The sequence below is a fragment of the Balaenoptera ricei genome, chromosome X, assembly GCF_028023285.1.
Source record: "Balaenoptera ricei isolate mBalRic1 chromosome X, mBalRic1.hap2, whole genome shotgun sequence".
NCBI lineage: Eukaryota > Metazoa > Chordata > Mammalia > Artiodactyla > Balaenopteridae > Balaenoptera > Balaenoptera ricei.
In genome coordinates this window covers 50,667,021-50,684,966 of record NC_082660.1, presented here as the reverse complement: position 1 = coordinate 50,684,966, position 17,946 = coordinate 50,667,021, and the positions used below count along the sequence as shown (strand labels likewise).

Here is a 17,946-nt window from a genome sequence, read left to right as displayed (position 1 = left end):
TCAAGGGATCAATCCAAGAAGAAGATATAAAAATTGTAAATATTTATGCAGCCAACAGAGGAGCACCTCAATACATAAGGCAAATACTAACAGCCATCAAAAGAGGTAATCGACAGTCACACAATCATAGTAGGGGATCACCCCACTTTCACCAATGGACAGATCATCCAAAATGAAAATAAGACAGGAAACACAAGCTTTAAATGACACATTACACAAAATGGACTTAATTGATATGTATAGGACATTCAAAAAAAAAAAAAAACAACAGGCTTCCCTGGTGGCGCAGTGGTTGAGAGTCCACCTGCCAATGCAGGGAACATGGGTTCGAGCCCTGGTCTGGGAGAATCCCACATGCCACGGAGCAATTAAGCCCGTGTGCCACAACTACTGAGCCTGTGCATCTGGAGCCTGTGCTCCGCACCAAGAGAGGCTGTGATAGTGAGAGGCCTGCACACCGCGATGAAGAGTGGCCCCCACTTGCTGCAACTAGAGAAAGCCCTCGCACAGAAACGAAGACCCAACACAGCCATTAATAAATAAATAATTAATTAATTTAAAAAAAAATTAAAAAAAAAACAGAATACAGTTTCTTCTTAAGTGCCCATGGAACATTCCCTAAGATAGATCATATCTTGGGTCACAAATCAAGCCTCAGTAAAATTAAGAAAATGGAAATCTTATCAAGTATCTTTCCTGACCAAAACACTATGAGACTATGATATCAATTACAGGAAAAACATTTGTAAAGAATACAAACAAATGGAGACTAAAAAATATGCTACTAAATAACCAAGAGATCACTGAAGAAATCAAAGAGGAAATAAAAAAATACCTAGAAACAAATGACAATAAAAACACGACAACCAAAACCTATGAGATGTAGCAAAAACAGTTCCAAGAGGGAAGTTTATAGCAAGACAATCCTACCTGAAAAAACAAGAAACATCTCAAATAAACAACCTAACCTTACACCTAACGCAATTAGAGAAAGAACAAAAAGAACCACAGTTAGCAGAAGGAAACAAATCATAAAGATCAGATCAGAAATAAATGAAAAGAAATGTAGGAAACAATAGCAGAGATCAATAAATCTAAAAGCTGGTTCTTAGAGAAGATAAATAAAATGGATAAAGCGTTACCCAGACTAATCAAGGAAAAAAGAGAGAAGGCTCAAATTAACAGAATTAAAAATGAAGAAGGAGAAGTAACAACTGACACTGCAGAAATACAAAGGATAATGAGAGGTTACTACAAGCAAGTATATGCCAATAAAATGGACAAACTAGAAGAAATGGACAAATTCGTAGGAAAGCACAACCTTCCGAGACTGAACTAGGAAGAAATAGAAAATATAAACAGACCAATCACAAGCACTGAAATTGAGACTGTGATTAAAAGTCTTCCAGCAAAGAAAAGCCCAGTAACTGATGGATTCTCAGGCGAATTCTTTCAAACATTTAGAGAAGAGCTAACACCTATCCTTCTCAAACTCTTCCAAAATATAGTAGAGGGAGAAACACTCCCAAACTCATTCTATGAAGTCACCATCACTCTGATACCAAAACCAGACAAAGTTGTCAGAAAGAAAGAAAACTACGGACCAATAACACTGATGAACATAGATGCAAAAATCCTCACAAAACACTAGCAAACAGAATCCAGCGGCACATTAACAGGATCATACACCATGATCAAGTGGGGTTTATCTGAGGAATGCAAGGATTCTTCAATATATGCAAATCAATCAGTGTGATACACCATATTAACAAACCGAAGTATAAAAACCATATGATAATCTCAATAGATGCAGAAAAAGCTTTTGACAAATTTCAATACCCATTTATGATAAAAACTCTCCAGAAATTAGGCATAGAGGGAACTTACCTCAACATAATAAAAGCCATATATGAAAAATCCACAGCCAACATCGTTCTCAATGGAGAAAAAGTGAAACCATTTCCTCTAAGATCAGGAACAAGACAAGGTTACCCACTTTCACCACTATTATTCAACATAGTTTTGGAAGTTTTATCCTCAGCAATCAGAGAAGAAAATGAAATAAAAGGAATCCAAATCAGAAAAGAAGAAGAAAAACTGTCACTGTTTGCAGATGACATGATACTATACATAGAGTATTGTAAAGATGCTACCAGAACACTACTTGAGCTAATCAGTGAATCTGGTAAAGTAGCAGGATACAAAATTAATGCACAGAAATCTTCGGCATTCCTATACCCTAATGATGAAAAATCTGAAAGAGAAATTAAGGAAACACTCCCATTTACCATTTCAGCAAAAAGAATAAAATACTTAGGAATAAACTTACCTAAGGAGACAAGAGACCTGGATGCAGAAAACAATAAGACACTGATGAAAGAAATTAAAGATGATACAAACAGATGGAGAGATATACCATGTTCTCGGATTGGAAGAATCAACATTGTGAAAATGACTCTACTACCCAAAGCAATCTACAGATTCAATGAAATCCCTATCAAACTACCACTGGCATTTTCCACAGAACTAGAACAAAAAATTTCAGAATTTGTATGGAAACACAAAAGACCCTGGAGAGTCAAAGCAATCTTGAGAAAGTAAAATGGAGTTGGGGGAATCAGGCTCCTGGTCTTCAGTCTATACTACAAAGCTACAGTAATCAAGACAGTATGCTGCTGGTGCAAAAACAGAATTATAGGTCAATGGAACAGGATAGAAACCTCACAGATAATTCCATGTACGTATGGTCATCTTATCTTTTATAAAGGGGGCAAGAATATACAATGGAGGAAGGACAACCTCTTTAATAAGTGGTTCGGGGAAACTGGACAGTAACATGTAAAAGAATGAAATTAGAACACTTCCTAGCACCATACACAAAAATAAACTCAAAATGGATTAAAGAATAAGTATAAGGCCAGACACTATCAAACTCTTAGAGGAAAACATAGGCAGAACACTCTATGACATAAATCACAGCAAGATCCTTTTTGACCCACCTCCTAGAGAAATGGAAATAAAAACAAAAATAAACAAATGGGACCTAATGAAACTTAAAAGCTTTTGCACAGCAAAGGAAACCATAAACAAGACCAAAAGACAACCCTCAGCATGGGAGAAAATATTTGCAAATGAAGCAACTGACAAAGGATTAATCTCCAAAATTTACATGCAGCTCATGCAGCTCAATATCAAAAAAACAAACAACCCAATCCAAAAATGGGCAGAAGACCTAAATAGACATTTCTCCAAAGAAGTTATACAGATTGCCAATAAACACATGAAAGAATGCTCAACATCATTAATCATTAGAGAAATGCAAATCAAAACTACAATGAGATATCATCTCACACCAGTCAGAATGGCCATCATCAAAAAAATCTAGAAACAATTAATGCTGGAGAGGGTGTGGAGCAAAGGGAACCCTCTTGCACTGTTGGTGGGAATGTAAATTGATACAGCCACTATGGAGAACAGTATGGAGGTTCCTTAAAAAACTACAAATAGAACTACCATATGACCGAGCAATCCCATTACTGGGCATATACCCTGAGAAAACCATAATTCAAAAAGAGTCATGTACCAAAATGTTGATTGCAGCCCTATTTACAGTAGCCAGGACATGGAAGCAACCTAAGTGTCCATCAACAGATGTATGGATAAAGAAGATGTGGCACACATATACAATGGAATATTACTCAGCCATAAAAAGAAACAAAACTGAGTTATTTGTAGTGAGGTGGATGGGCCTAGAGTCTGTCATACAGAGTTAAGTAAGTCAGAAAGAGAAAAACAAATACCATATGCTAACACATATATATGGAATCTAAGAAAAGAAAAAAAAAAGGTCATGAAGAACCTAGGGGCAAGACGGGAATAAAGACAAAGACCTACTAGAGAATGGTCTTGAGGATATGGGGAGGGGGAAGGGTAAGCTGTGACAAAGTGAGAGAGTGGCATGGACATATATACACTACCAAACATAAAATAGCTAGCCAGTGGGAAGCAGCCGCCTAGCACAGGGAGATCAGCTTAGTGCTTTGTGTCCACCTAGAGGGGTGGGATAGGGAGGGTGGGAGGGAGGGAGACACAAGAGGGAAGAGATATGGGAACATATGTATATGTATAATTGATTCACTTTGTTATAAAGCAAAAACTAACACACCATTGTAAAGCAATTATACTCTAATAAAGATGTTAAAAAACAAACAAACAAAAAACAATAGTGTAGCCTTGGGACAGGATCCTGGTTCCACCTCAAAAGATACACATAACAATATCTTTGAGCTCTTTTGCAGAACTAAAAACCCCAACAAATGGAAGATTCTAACTACTTGATGAATCATTCTTCATTCCAGAGAGAGGGTCACAGTTTGATAACCTCAAGAATGGCAGAAGCTCACCAGTAGACCCCCTGAGGCCAGATTATAGGAATGCAGGCCCTGCACACACCCAGATCCTTATCAGCAACCCCACCCTTGAACCATTGCTATAAACTCCTCACCAAATTCTCCCAGGTTGGGACACACAGTTTTGAAGGGCATGAACCCGCTGTATCCCCCTTTGCCTGGCAAAGCAAAAAAGCTAATCTTTTCTACTTCACTACACCCCAGAAAAAAAAGAATGCTCAACATCATTAATCATTAGAGCCATGCAAATCAAAACTACAATGAGATATAGTCTCACACTGGTCAGAATGGCCATCATCAAAAATCTACAAACAATAAATGCTGGAGAGGGTGTGGAGAAAAGGGAACCTTCTTACACTGTTGGTGGGAATGTAAATTGATACAGCCACTATGGAGAACAGTATGCAGGTTCCTTAAAAAACTACAAATAGAACTACCATATGACCCAGGAATCTCCCTGCTGTGCATATACCCTGAGAAAACCATAATTCAAAAATCGTCATGTACCACAATGTTCATTGCAGTACTATTTACAATAGCCAGGACATGCAAGCAACCTAAGTGTCCTTCAACAGTTGAATGGATAAAGATGATGTGGCACATATAAACAATGGAATATTACTCAGCCAAAAAGGAAACAAAATTGAGTCATTTGTAGTTAGGTGGATGGAACTAGAATCTGTCATACAGTTTGAAGTAAGTCAGAAAGAGAAAAACAAATATCGTATGCTGACACATATATATATGGAATCTAAAAAAAAAAAACAAAAACAAAAAACAATGGTTCTGAAGTACCTAGGGGTAGGACAGGAATAAAGATGCAGACGTAGATAATGGACTTGAGGACATGGGGAGGGGGAAGAGTAACCTGGGACGTAGTGAGAGAGAGACATGGACATATATACACTACCAAATGTAAAGTAGGTAGCTAGTGGGAAGCAGCTGCATAGCACTGGGAGATCAGATAGCTGCTTTGAGACCATCTAGAGTGGTGGGATAAGGAATGTAGGATGGAGACACAAGAGAGAGGTTATAAGTGGATATATGTATCCATATAGCTGATTCATTTTGTTATACAGCAGAAACTAACACAATATTGTAGAGCAATTATACTCCATTAAAGATGTTTAAAAAATCAAAAAAATCTATAATAGATATGTACATAATAAAGAAAAGGAATACAAACATAACACTAAACATAGTCATCAAATCACAAGAGAACAAAAGAGGAAAGGGAAAAAAGACCTACAAAAACAAATCTAGAAAAATTAATAAAATGGCAATAAGAATATACATATTAATTACCTTATATATAAATGGATTAAATGCTGCAACTGAAAGACCTAGACTGGATGAATGGGTACAAATACACAATGCATATATACTGTGTCTCCAAAAGACCCACTTCTAATGTAGATACACATACAGACTGAAAGTTAAGGGATGGAAAAATGTATTCCATGCAAATGAAAATCAAAAGAAAGCTGGAGTAGCAATATTCATATCACACAAAATAGACTTTAAAATACAGACTGTTGCAAGAGACAAAGATGGATACTACATAATGATCAAGGGATCAACTCAAGAAGAAGATATAACAATTGTTAATATATATGCACCCAACATAGGAATACCTCAATACAAAGGCAAATATTAATAGACATAAAAGAAGAAATTGACAGTAACACAATAATAGTAGGAGACTTTGGCACCCTACTTACATCAATGGACAGATCATCTAGACAGAAATCAATAAGGAAACACAAGACAGAAATCAATAAGGAAACACAGGACTTAAATGACATATTAGACCCGAAGGATTTGATTGATGTTTATAGAGCATTCCATCCAAAAGCAGCATACACACATTCTTTTCAAGGGTACATGGATCATTCTTCAGGATAGATCACAGTCTGGGAGACAAAGCAAGCTTCAGTAAATTTAAGAAAATGTGAAATCATGTCAGGCATCTTTTCCATCCACAACACTACGAGATTAAAAATCAAATAGAAGAAAAAAACTGCAAAAAACACAAACACGTGGAGACCAAACAATATGCTACTAAATAACCAATGGATCACTGAAGTAATCACAGAGGAAATACAAAATATCTACAGACAAATGAAAACAAAAAACACAATGATCCTAAACCTATGGGACACACAAAAGTAGTTCTATGAGGGAAGTTTATCGTGATACAAGCTTACATCAGGAAACAAGAAAAATCTCAAGTAAACAACCTAAGTTTACATCTAAAGCAACTAGAGAAAGAACAAACAAAACCAAACATTACTAGAAGGAAAGAAAGCATAAAGATCAGAGCAGTAATAAATGAAATAGATACTAAGAAAACAATAGAAAAGATAAATGAAACTAAAATCTGGTTCTTTGAAAAGATAAACAAAATTGATAAACCTTTAGCCATACTCATCAAGAAAACAATGGAAGGGGCCCAAATCTATAAAATTAGAAATCAAAAATGAGTTACAATGAACACCACAGAGATAAAAAGGATCATAAGAGACTACTACAAGAAACTATATGCCACTAAAATGGACAACCTAGAAGAAATGGGCAAATTCTTAGAAAAGTGCAATCTTCCATGACAGAAGCAGGAAAAAAAGAAAATATAAACAGATCAATTAGAAGTACTGAAATTAAATCTGTAATTTAAAAAATGCCAACAAACAAAAGTCCAGGACTCGAAGGCTTCACAGACAAATTCTACCAAACATTTAGAAAAGAGTTAACACCTATACTTTTTTGTTTTTTACTCAATAAATGATTTTATTATTGTGCTGTATGTAAACCATAAGCTTGTGTCTTATTCACTCAGAACAGCGTTAGTACCTGGTTTGTGCAGAAAATGTAATATATGCTCAAAAAAAACCACTTGCTGAATGAACGGATGGTTAGAAGAAATGTGTTATTCCCACACCACATGAACGGATGGTTAGAAGAAATGTGTTATTCCCACACCACCTTTTCCCTCGTTTTTAAAGGGGTTTAATTCTATTTCAAAACAGAATTGAGTCTTTCTTTGAACTAAGTGGTCTATCAAAAGCTTCACATATATGAACTCATTTAATTTTCGTAACCACTGTAAGAGGTGGTTGTCATTCTTATTTTATAGGTAAGAAAATGATGTCATAGCCATAGCAATAATAAAGAGCAGAACTCTGACTCAAATTCAGGACTGGCTTACTCCAAAGGTGTTCAATATTTGTCACTAGAAAAATAAACCTTTCCTCAGGTTGTATCCTGAAGAGAAGGATGGACGCATATGTGGGTGGCAAATCATGCCTGTATGGGTGGCATTTCAAAGCTTCTCCTGGGTGTCTGTGTAGCTGAGGTAGTTATGAAGAGGTCTGTGGCTCATTATTGGACCCATTTCCTCATGGGTTTAGACTGTGAGTCTTTGAGATGATGTTTATTCACGGCATAGGTGTGGGTGTACATGTATGTGTATATACCTGCTGGATACCTGGATTGTAAGCAAGCACATCTGTAGCTCACGTTGATGGAGCAGCTGCACACAGAACCTTTAGAGAAGGACTGGAAAAGTCTAAATGCACTTCTCAGTAGGAGCTTGTTTGCAGGACCATCTATCTAATCATAGAGCCCAGGAGCTCCAGGTCATGATGAAAAGCAGTGACCCTGTGGCCATGGCAGGCTGGGTGCGGTGCCAGGGCTGAGATTCAGAGAATAACTGGGTGTTGGTCAACCTAGGAGCAAATAAGACACGCTTTGCTCTAAACATAATGGGGATGTATCTTAGGAGCATGCCAGAGGGTAAGGGGCTGATCAATATTTTATTGACACTAAAAGTAATTTCAAACCTGTCTTTAGCATTCATACAGCTAGGACTGGAAAGACAAATTGTTACTGTTTGGGAATGACTGGGAGGCTCATCCCCCAGATTCCTTCGATTAATGAACCAAGACAATCATATACCAGCTGCCCTGCCTTCTTCCATCTGCCTGTGAGATCAACCCAGTCTATCCAGTGTTGTTTGGCTGGTGGATGGCTTTGGCTGTGAGTAAGGACACTTTTATGAAAATCAGGTTAGAAAATGTTTTCAGTGATTGCAATGAGCTAACTGGAGATAGAGCAAAAAGGGGGTTCAGAGAGAGAGGTGTGAAAATACACCCAGACTGGGGGAAGACGGTAGGCAGGGTCCCTACTGTGAATACTGAGACCTACAGTGATTGGTGAGGAGAGCAGCTGAGTTAGGTCAGGGATAAATGAGTCTGGTAGTGGGATAATCCACAGCCTGGAACTTGAATGTAGGGATTGCTGAGGGTATGCTGGTATCAAATCCTCAACTCTAGCAACAATTACTGATTTCTTTATAAACTTCCTGCCCCCCCAAACACACCCTGGTGCTGGGTGACAGCCAGGAGGGGACAAAGCCTATGGATGGAAGATGGATGCTCTAAATGTAGCCAATATTGGCAACATGGTAAGGCAAAAAAAATAACAAAAATAAACAACACCTCTCTCAAAGAAGCCGGCCAGGGTTAAATAATAGCATACCTAATAGCTAACTGAATAAGGAAAGGTGTACTTCATCTTCCCAGTCCATATTTCAAAATGTTCTTTTGCAATTAGTATCTGTGAGAGATAAGTTATCTCAACCTTCTAAATAAACTATCAATTATTAACTGAAACATGGATCCCAGTACTTTATGAGTTACTGTAGTAGTGGTGTCTCTGCAGGTTGCCTTTTCCTTCTGCTGACACAAATAACTCCCACATCTTTCTATTGTCCAGGAAAAATCTTCTTCAAATTCTGCCCTAGATAACTGGTGTACACATCATGTACCATACTTACCTGTTTTTATCAGATTTCAGTATAAGACGTCAATGATTAGTGAGCCCTGTGGAAAAATGGGGTTGTTCCAAGCGTGGAGCCCACAGCGCGCAAACACTGTTCTTCACCTTGTAAAATGGTTGGCTATCCTGGTTTCAGGTTTTGCTTCAATGATAATTTACATTGCTAGACTTTTCCAACTTTGGAGGGGGGAAATAGGATGCATATGCAGAACCAGCATATCTACAGTCTTCACATAGACAAGGAACCAAAAGTGAGGGCCTTCGTGTGTAGGACAGGGTAACCTAAACAGAAAGTTGGAACCAGGATAGCCAAAAGTTTTGCAATGTGAAGAACAGTCCCATTTTTCCTCGGGATTCACCAATCACTGAAATGTGATAGAAACAGGTAAGTGTAGTTATAGGAAAACTTTAATTGGCAATTATACTGTTTCAAGACAGCAACATAAACTGAAACTGAAATTATTGGTAGTTTACTGGATTTGTAAAATCAGTCATTTCCTTAAAAGTTGAAATGAAAAAGAGACTTCCTTTGCCTTGTCAATAACTGTGCTACACTGAGAGTAGTAAAAAGCACAGAGAATGAAGCATAAACATGTTTATGCCAAAACTGAAGTCTGACATTCTCTTCATTAGAATTCATCTTTTCTTTGTTCTTCAGGATCAATTAGGTAGGTTCATGGTTTGATTGTTAAGGTGAAGGGGGATTGAAAGAAATGTACTTTCTCAATCTTCACTTGAAAGTCAACTTTAGTGTAATGATACTTGATAGATTTTGTTTTTGGTTGAGGGATTTTTGTTTCTCAAAACCAATCAATGGAAAAAAAAATGAAGAACAACTTTCTTTATGCAAGAACTTCTGATTGCACCATTCACTTTCAAAATTCCAGAGACTCAGGATCAAGAAGGAACAAGGTATCTGACAGGTCAATTTTGCACTCTGAGAATTTGCTGCCCTCTTCCTCAGTGGAAATGTGACTTGAAAAGACTGTACAGTGCCCCACTTTCAAATTCTTTATCTTTTTTTTTTTTTAAAGACACAAAGAGCTTTTTAATTATTATTTATTTATTTATTTACTTTTGGCTGTGTTGGGTCTTCGTTTCTGTGCGAGGGCTTTCTCCATTGCGGCAAGCGGGGGCCACTCCTCATCGCGGTGCACGGGCCTCTCACTATCGCGGCCTCTCTCGTTGTGGAGCGCAGGCTCAGTAGTTGTGGCTCACGGGCCTATTTGCTCCACGGCATGTGGGACCTTCCCAGACCAGGGCTCAAACCCGTGTCCCCTGCATCGGCAGGCAGACTCTCAACCACTGCGCCACCAGGGAAGCCCCTCCTTATCTTTTTTGAGCCACTTCTTTCTGTTTATATAACTTCAGGATTGGAATGCCTTTGGCTAATTAAGGAAAGAGGAAAAGTGACTGATGGAAATATAGAGACTACCAGTATGGCTGGATTTAAAATTTTACTCTGTACTAATCCTTGACTCACCATTGTACTGCATCAGAGAGTTGACTGGAGTAATCCTTGGGTAGTTATTAGATGGCTGGAAAAGACCGACACCCTCTGGGCATGTTTAGTACTACAACTGCTTCTCCTCCAAGGTGCCCCAGTTTGTACACTTCCTAGGGACTACCCTGGATACAGGGTAAGGTGTGTATGCTATGTGTGGATTTTATTTTATTTTTTGGAATATTTAAATTGCAGTATAGTTGATGTACAAATTTTCAGGTGTACATCAAGTGATTCAGCCATATATATATATATATATATATATGATCTTTCTCCAATTCTTTTCCATTAAATGTTACAACAAGATATTGAATATAGTTCCCTGTGCTATACAGTAGGTCCTTGTTATTTCTTTTATATATAGTAGTCTGTATCTGCTAATCCCAAATTCCTAGTTTATCCCTCCATTTCTCCTTTGGTAAACATTGACTGTTTTCTATATATGTGAGTTTGTGTTTTGTAAATAAGTTCATTTGTATCATCTTTTTAGATTCCACATATAAGTGATATCATATGATACTTGTCTTTCTCTGTTGACTTACTTAGTATGATGATCTATGGCCATCCATGTTGCTGCAGATGGCATTATTTAATTCTTTTTTTTTAAACATCTTTATTAGAGTATAATTGCTTTACAATGGTGTGTTAGTTTCTGCTTTATAACAAAGTGAATCAGCTATACATATACATATATCCCCATATATCCTCCCTCTTGTGTCTCCCTCCCACCTTCCCTATCCCACCCTTCTAGGTGGACACAAAGCACTAAGCTGATCTCCCTGTGCTATATGTCTGCTTCCCACTAGCTACCTCTTTTACATTTGGTAGTGTATATATGTCCATGCCACTCTCTCACTTCACCCCAGCTTACCCTTCCCCCTCCCCATATCCTCAAGTCTATTCTCTAAGTCTGAGTCTTTATTCCTGTCCTGCCCCTAAGTTCTTCAGAGCCATTTTTTTTAAGGTTCCATATATATGTGTTAGCATACGGTATTGTTTTTCTCTTTCTGACTTACTTCATTCTGTATGACAGACTCTAGGTACATCCACCTCACTACAAATAACTCAATTTCATTTCTTTTTATGGCTGAGTAATATTCCATTGTATATATACCATGTCTTCTTTATCCATTCATCTGCTGATGGACATTTAGGTCTGGATTTTTAAAATTAATTTTTATTGGAGTATACTTGCATTACAGTGCAAGTTGTGTTAGTTTCTGCTGTACAGCAAAGTGAATCAGCTATACGTATACATAATCCCCCCTTTTTGGATTCCCTTCCAATTTAGGTCACTACAGAGCATTGAGTAGAGTTCCCTGTGCTATACAATAGGTTCTCGTTAGACATCTATTTTATACATAGTAGTGTATATATGTAGATCCCAGTTTCCCAGTTCATCCCCCCCCCAACCCTAGTGTCCATAGTCTGTTCTTTATGTCTGTGTGTCCATTTCTGCTTTACAAATAAGTTCATCTGTATCATCTTTCTAGAATCCACAATAAGGGATATTACACAATATTTGTTTTTCTCTTTCTGACTTACATCACTCTGTATGACAGTCTCTAGGTCCAAACAGGTGTCTGCAAATTGCACAATTTCATTCTTTTTTATGGCTGAGTAATATTCCATTGCATGTATGAACCACATCATCATTTTTTTAAAAATATTTGACCAAAGAGTTTTTATTTCCAGGTATACAATCTGCAGTGCTTATGTTAGGAGGCCGAATGGAATTATCATTGAAAAATACCAGCCATGTCTCTAATCCTACTATGGACACTAACAATCCACTATGGTGTATAGGACGAGAACGTCATTTTTGAATAAAATGCTTTCTTTTCTCCTGTCTTTGGGACTATAGTCAATGTTTAAGCTGAATAACTATTTCATCAAAATCCCTTCTCACAAGTGGCAATGGTTCACAGGAGCCCGTAGAAAGCATTCTCACAGTGATTTCGGTCAGTAGCCAGCAGGCTGACATACTACTTTTCAGAAAGTCTAGGTTGCATTGCCCACCTCTTCTAAGATACTCCAGGGCATATTTTATTTTATTTTATTTATTTATTTATTTTTTAACATCTTTATTGGAATATAATTGCTTTACAATGGTGTGTTAGTTTCTGCTTTATAACAAAGTGAATCAGTTATACATATACATATGTTCCCATATCTCTTCCCTCTTGCATCTCCCTCCCTCCCATCCTCCCTATCCCACCCCTCTAGGTGGTCACAAAGCACAGAGCTGATCTCCCTGTGCTATGTGGTTGCTTCCCACTAGCTATCTATTTTACATTTGGTAGTGTATATATGTCCATGCCACTCTCTCACTTTGTCACAGCTTATCCTTACCCCTCCCCATATCCTCAAGTCCATTTTCTAGTAGGTCTGTGTCTTTATTCCCATCTTACAACTAGGTTCTTCATGACCCTTTTTTTCCCCTTAGATTCCATATATATGTGTTAGCATACTGTATTCATTTTTCTCTTTCTGACTTACTTCACTCTGTATGACAGACTCTAACTCCATCCACCTCACTACAAATAACTCCATTTCGTTTCTTTTTATGGCTGAGTAATATTCCATTGTATATATGTACCTCATCTTCTTTATCCATTCACTTGTCGATGGACACATGTTGCTTCCAAGTCCTGGCTATTGTAAATAGAGCTGCAATGAACACTGTGGTACATGACTATTTTTGAATTATGGTTTTCTCAGGGTATATGCCCAGTAGTGGGATTGCTGTATCGTATGGTAGTTCTATTTGTAGTTTTTTAAGGAACCTCCATACTGTTCTCCATAGTGGCTGTATCAATTTACATTCCCACCAACCGTGCAAGAGGGTTCCCTTTTCTCCACAGCCTCTCCAGCATTTATTGTTTCTAGATATTTTGATGATGGCCATTTTGACCGGTGTGAGATGATATCTCATTGTAGTTTTGATTTGCATTTCTCTAATGAGTAATGATGTTGAGCATTCTTACATGTGTTTGTTGGCAATCTGTATATCTTCTTTGGAGAAATGTCTATTTAGGTCTTCTGCCCATTTTTGGATTGGGTTTTTTGTTTTTTTGATATTGAGCTGCATGAGCTGATTGTATATTCTGGAGATTAATCCTTTGTCAGTTGCTTCATGTGCAAATATTTTCTCCCATTCTGAGGTTTGTCTTTTCGTCTTGTTTATGTTTTCCTTTGCTGTGCAAAAGCTTTTAAGTTTCATTAGGTCCCATTTATTTATTTTTGTTTTTATTTCCATTTCTCTAGGTGGTGGGTCAAAAAGGATCTTGCTGTGATTTATGTCATAGAGTATTCTGCCTATGTTTTCCTCTAAGAGTTTGATAGTGTCTGGCCTTACATTTTGGTCTTTAATCCATTTTGATTTTATTTTTGTGTATGATGTTATGGAGTGTTCTAATTTAATTCTTTTACATGTAGCTGTCCAGTTTGCCCAGCACCACTTATTGAAGAGGCTGTCTTTTCTCATTTGTATATCCTTGCCTCCTTTATCAAAAATAAGGTGACCATATGTGCGTGGGTTTACCTCTGGGCTTTCTATCCTGTTCCATTGATGTATATTTCTGTTTTTGTGCCAGTACCATACTGTCTTGATTATGTAGCTTTGTAGTATAGTGTGACGTCCAGGAGCCTGATTCCTCCAGCTCCATTTTTCTCTCTCAAGATTGCTTTGGCTATTTGGGGTCTTTTGTGTTTCCATACTCTCCCGACATTTTAGATTATCTCCTTCTAAGCTCTCCCATCTCTCATGGGGAAACTGAGCTCACCCTACTCCTGACAGTATCCCTACTTCTCTGTAACCACCTACTTCTCCAGAGTCACCTACTTTTCCTGGTCCCTCTGCCCAATCCCAAACTCCAACTCATGTCCCTCCATACCTTCCATTACCCCAAGAAAGAGAGACTAGTCTCTCTGGGGTAACTCCTAGTGGAGCTTCCTATCACCCATGATCAGGGAAATTATGCCCTCCTAGGGAAGTGGCAAATGGTGAAGGGACGATCAGTGTACATGTGCCTGTCTCTTTAACCAACTTAGCCCAATGTAAACAGAGACTGGGCCAATTTTCTGAGGACCCTAGTAAGTTTGTTGAAGGGTTTCAGGCACTAACTGTGGTGTATGATTTAACTTGGAAGGATGTCCAAGTAGTTGCATCCACTTGCTGTACTCCTGAGGAAAAATAGAGAATTTAAACAGCAGCCCACAGGCATGCTGACCAGTTTGCCAGGGACCAACCTGAACATTATGCTATGGGTAGAGACACAGTCCCAAATCAGGAACCCCCTTGGATTTTTAATTCCTGGGAGGGAAGAGAAGCCAGGAGACACATGATCCAACGTGTATTAGATGGGATCAGAAAGTGTATCCAAAAGTCAGTTAACTATGAAAAGGTTAAAGTAGTGACCCAAGGAGAAAAGGAAAATCCAGCTCTCTTTCATGGGCAGCTTGTGAAGGTTTTTATAAAGTACACTAATATTGATCATTCCACTTCTGAAGGTCAGTCCCTGCTGGGACAACACTTTATCAGCCAGTCTGCCTCTGCTATTAGGCAGAAACTCCAAAAGTTACAATTAGGCCCACAAACCTCCATGCCCATACTCTTAGGTGTGGCTTTTGGGGTATTTAATAATCAAGATCAAGCTGAGGAAGAAGAGAGAACCCAACATGAGAAAGACAGGCCAGGGCTCATACAAAACTGATAGCCGTTGCTGTCAGCCAACCCAAGGGGGCCGAGAAAGTTCAACTATCCTTCTGGAGGTAAGACCAACAAGGGGGAATGCTTCAAATGCAAGTCAACTGGCTACTGAGCCCAAGATTGCCAGAAAGAGCACACTGAGACATGCCCAGCCTGCAAACAAACAGGTCATCGGAAGAGGGACTGCCCTCAGTCCTGAAGGGGAAGGGGGTCTCCTGCTCCCGAGATGGCCATGCTGGAAGACTGAGGTGGCCCAGGGAGTCCTGCGGCTTGCCGCAACATGATGTCTATCTCCATCGAGGAGCCTTGGGTGGTCCTTGATATGACAGGTAAGAAGATTGATTTTTTAATTGATATGGGAGCCAATTACTCTGTCCTAATTTCTCACACTGGACCTCTTTCCTCCCAAAGCTGTACTGTGACTGGTGTCGACAGAAAGCCTCACACCCATTACTTTACTGGGCTCTCACTTGCCAATTTTGAGCAGTGGTTGATTTTGCATGCCTTTTTAGTTATTCCTGAGTGTCCTAGCCCACTACTGGGGAGATATCTTCTGAGCTCCCTCAGGGCCATACTACAATTAGGAGGTCCCAAGCAGCCCTTTATGTTGACTCTGACTAAGACAGACCAGACAGAAGAACACGGTTCTATTCCCAGCCATATTCTACAAGCAGTGAACCCATCACTATGCAACAAAGGAATCCCCGGAAGGGCCACAAACGCCCAACATGTAAGAATTAGCCTTAGGCCAGAAGCCACCTACCCTAACAAGAGACAATACCCTATAAAGTTGGAAGCAAAGAATGGTTTACAACCCCTCATAGATAAATACTTAAAACATGGCCTCTTGGTATCCTGCCGGTCTCCATGCAATACTCCTATTTTGCCAGTTGTTTAGCCAAATGGGGAATACACGATGGTACAAGACCTGAGAGCAGTAAAAAATTCAGTGATCTCTACACATACTCTCATGGCCAATCCTTATAACATATTAGCCCAAATCCCTGAGGATGCTAAATGGTTTACTGTGTTCGACCTCAAGCATGCCTTTTTTTTTTTTTTAATCCCAGTTCATCTCTCATCAAAATATCTGTTTCCCTTCGAGTGGACTAACCATAACTCAGGGCAAATTCAACAATATACCTGGACAGTATTGTCTCAGGGGTTTTGGGACAGCCCACACTTGTTTGCCCAGGCCCTAGGAAAAGAACTAAGGGAAATACACCTAAAAGAAGGGGCTATTCTATAGTATGTAGATGATATATTAATATGTAGTCCCTCCATGGAAGCCTCAGATGAAAATACCATTGAAATCCTTAATTTCCTTGGGGCCCAGGGTTACAGAATCTCTCAGACAAAGGGAGAAATCTCAAAGCAACGAGTTAAATACCTGGGATATATTATAAACCCTGGAAGTAGATAGTTATCCCCAGATAGAAAAAAAGTTATATTAGGCCTAAGTACTCCAAAGAGAAAGAAATATCTCTGTACCTTTTTTGGGCATAGCAGGACTCTGTAGAATTTGGATTCCAGGATTCAGGCTAATGGCTAAGCCCCTATATGGAGCTACTAAAGGCCCAGATACAGAACCATTACTTTGGAATGGGGAATAGGAAAGGGCTTTTAAGGATATCAAGCAGGCCCTCACCAGAATCCCTGCTCTGGGTCTCCCCAATTTGAAAAAGCCATTCATCTTGTACATGGCTGAAAAGCAGGGGACAGCTCTGGGGGTCCTTATACAGAAGCTAGGGGAAGTTCATTAGCCTGTAAGTTATTTTTCCAAGCAACTAGATTCCGTGGCCCGAGGTTGACCTGGCTGCCTCTGGGCAGTAGCTGCCACCACTTTATTAGTGGAAGAAGCTAACAAGCTCACCTTTGGAGAGCCACTGGAAGTCCAGACCCCTCATCAAGTGCAAGGGATTCTAGAGATAAAAGGCCACCATTGGCTAACTGGAGGCTGGCTTATTAAGTACCAGGCTTTGCTCCTCGACTCCCTCTCCAGAGCTAACCCTCAAAACGTGCCACACTCTTAACTGCACTACATTTATGCCTGCTGAAAGCCCAGAGCTAACACATTCTTGCCTCAAAACCCTTGACCAGGTCCATGCCTGTAGGTCTGATCTAACAGACCAGGCCATAGAAAACCCTGAGGAATAATGGTTTACTGATGGCAGTAGTTCCATGAAAGATGGAGTCAAGAGGGCAGGGTATGCCATTGTGAGTGCTCACAGCATCATAGAAGCAAAACTTTTGCCACCTAACATCTCAGCCCAAAAGGTTGAACTGATAGCTCTAACTCAAGCCTGAACCCTAGGGGAAGGAAAGATTGTAAATGTATACATAGACTCAAAATATGCCCTCCTTGTTTTACATGTCCATACCACTATCTGGAAAGAGAGAGGACTTCTAAATGCAAGAAGTTCCCCTATAAAGTATGGGGCTGAGATTTTACATCTCATAGAAGCGGTTCAAAAACCAAAACAGGT

The 17,946-nt window shown here is 39.1% G+C and overlaps 1 long non-coding RNA gene across 1 annotated transcript in view; it reads right to left on the bottom strand.

The window, feature by feature from the left end:
* Positions 1 to 10,570: 10,570 nt before the first annotated feature.
* LOC132357939 (uncharacterized) overlaps positions 10,571 to 17,946 on the bottom strand; it is a 29,107-nt gene continuing 21,731 nt past the window's right edge. Inside the window, exon 3 of the long non-coding RNA XR_009500363.1 lies at positions 10,571 to 10,633. This is a non-coding gene — a long non-coding RNA (uncharacterized LOC132357939). The remainder of the gene's footprint in view (positions 10,634 to 17,946) is intronic.